Source organism: Mus musculus, chromosome 14 (genome assembly GCF_000001635.26).
Source record: "Mus musculus strain C57BL/6J chromosome 14, GRCm38.p6 C57BL/6J".
NCBI lineage: Eukaryota > Metazoa > Chordata > Mammalia > Rodentia > Muridae > Mus > Mus musculus.
Genome location: NC_000080.6, coordinates 92601974 through 92604908, shown reverse-complemented (window position 1 = coordinate 92604908; position 2935 = coordinate 92601974). Strand labels below are relative to the sequence as shown.

Here is a 2935-nt window from a genome sequence, read left to right as displayed (position 1 = left end):
CTTCCAGACTCAAAGGACAACAGAATGCAATCTGAATAGGCATCAGAAGAGCCACAGTACTATTGACACAAGATCAGAACAGATGGGAAGATCTATGCAGATTGACCGCATAGAACAGAACTTGACCAACAGAGACTAGGGACTTAACTATGATGGAAATGTTAGTATGTGTGTTTGGAGCCTCAACATATTTTAGGAGATTTTTGATATAGATTTATTATTAGGCATAAATTTATAATCACATAAAAAAGCCTAAAACTTCTGTACTGCATATTAAAATAGTCAACTAGTAAAGATAAAATTTTAAGATTTAATGCTATAAATAGACAAAAATACTTGAGTATGAAATTATTTAACAATAGTAGGTGTTAGTATTTGAAACATAATGATTTTTTTCCTCAAATAAATGTAGGACACATTAAAATATATCTGGGTCTCATTGAACGCGGAGGCAGCTGCCGGGCATTCCTGGTCTCGTCGTCAGCGCAGCCGGGCCTACCCACAAGCAACCATGTCTAAGGGACCTGCAGTTGGCATTGATCTTGGGACCACCTACTCCTGTGTGGGTGTCTTCCATCATGGAAAGGTGGAAATTATTGCCAATGACCAGGGTAACCGCACCGCGCCGAGCTACGTTGCTTTCACCGGCACAGAGAGATTAATTCAGGATGCGGCCAAGAATCAGGTTGCAAAGAACCCCACCAACACAGTTTTTGATGCCAAACGTCTGGTCGGGCGTAGGTTTGATGATGCTGTTGTTCAGTCTGATATGAAGCACTGGCCCTTCATGGTGGTGAATGATGCAGGCAGGCCCAAGGTCCAAGTGGAATACAAAGGGGAGACAACAAGTTTCTACCCAGAGAAAGTGTCCTCCACGGTTCTGACAAAGATGAAGGAAATTGCAGAAGCGTACCTCGGAAAGACTGTTATCAATGCTGTGGTCACAGTGCCGGCTTACTTCAATGACTCTCAGCGACAGGCAACAAAAGATGCTGGAACTATTGCTGGCCTCAATGTACTTCGAATCATCAATGAACCAACTGCTGCTGCTATTGCTTATGGCTTAGATAAGAAGGTTGGAGCTGAAAGGAATGTGCTCATTTTTGACTTGGGAGGTGGCACTTTTGATGTGTCAATCCTGACTATTGAGGATGGAAGTTTTGAAGTCAAATCAACAGCTGGAGACACCCACTTAGGTGGAGAAAGTTTTGACAACCGAATGGTCAATCATTTCATTGCTGAGTTTAAGCGAAAGCACAAGGAAGATGTCAGTGAGAACAAGAGAGCTGTCCGCCGTCTCCGCACCGCCTGCGAGCCAAGCGCACCCTTTCCTCCAGCACCCAGGCCAGTATTGAGATTGATTCTCTCTATGAGGGAATTGACTTCTATACCTCCATTACCCGGGCTCGATTTGAGGAGTTGAATGCTGACCTGTTCCGTGGCCCACTGGACCCTGTAGAGAAAGCCCTTCGAGATGCCAAACTGGACAAGTCACAGATCCATGATATTGTCTTGGTGGGTGGTTCTACCAGAATCCCCAAGATTCAGAAATTTCTGCAAGACTTCTTCAATGGAAAAGAGCTGAACAAGAGCATTAACCCCGATGAAGCTGTTGCCTATGGTGCAGCTGTCCAGGCAGCCATTCTATCTGGAGACAAGTCTGAGAACGTTCAGGATTTGCTGCTCTTGGATGTCACTCCTCTTTCCCTTGGTATTGAAACTGCTGGCAGAGTCATGACTGTCCTCATCAAGTGCAATACCACCATCCCTACCAAGCAGACACAGACTTTCACCACCTACTCTGACAACCAGCCTGGTGTACTCATTCAGGTGTATGAAGGTGAAAGGGCCATGACCAAGGACAACAACCTGCTTGGAAAGTTCGAGCTCACGGGCATCCCTCCAGCACCCCGTGGGGTTCCTCAGATTGAGGTTACTTTTGACATCGATGCCAATGGCATCCTCAATGTTTCTGCTGTAGTTAAGAGCACAGGAAAGAAGAAAAAGATCACCATCACCAATGACAGGGGCCACTTGAGTAAGGAAGATATTGAGCGCATGGTCCAAGAAGCTGAAAAGTACAAAGCTGAGGATGAGAAGCAGAGAGATAAAGTTTCCTCCAAGAATTCACTGGAGTCCTATGCCTTCAACATGAAAGCAACTGTGGAAGATGAGAAACTTCAAGGCAAGATCAATGATAAAGACAAGCAGATTCTTGACAAGTGCAATGAAATCATCAGCTGGCTGGATAAGAACCAGACTGCAGAGAAGGAAGAATTTGAGCATCAGCAGAAAGAACTGGAGAAAGTCTGCAACCCTATCATTACCAAGCTGTACCAGAGTGCTGGTGCTGGTGGCATGCCTGGGGGAATGCCTGGTGGCTTCCCAGGTGGAGGAGCTCCCCCATCTGGTGGTGCTTCTTCAGGCCCCACAATTGAAGAGGTGGATTAAGTCAGTCCAAGAAGAGGGTGTAGCATTGTTCCACAGGGACCCAAAACAAGTAACATGGAATAATAAAACTACTTAAATTGTTACCATATATATATATATATATATCTGTATTATCCCCTTACTAGATATAATCTTGTTATAGCCATACAATCTTTTTTTTTTCCATTTTTTATTAGGTATTTAACTCATTTACATTTCCAATGCTATACCAAAAGTCCCCCATATCCACCCACCCCCACTCCCCCGCCCACCCACTCCCCCTTTTTGGCCCTGGTGTTCCCCTGTACTGGGGCATATAAAGTTTGCAAGTCCAATGGGCCTCTCTTTCCAGTGATGGCCGACTAGGCCATCTTTTGATATATATGCAGCTAGAGTCAAGAGCTCCGGGGTACTGGTTAGCTCATAATGTTGTTCCACCTATAGGGTTGCAGATCCCTTTAGCTCCTTGGCTACTTTCTCTAGCTCCTCCATTGGGAGCCCTATG

At 45.1% G+C, this 2935-nt stretch overlaps 1 pseudogene; it reads left to right on the top strand.

Moving 5' to 3' along the window:
- On the top strand, positions 436-2539 carry Gm7232 (predicted gene 7232; annotated as a pseudogene).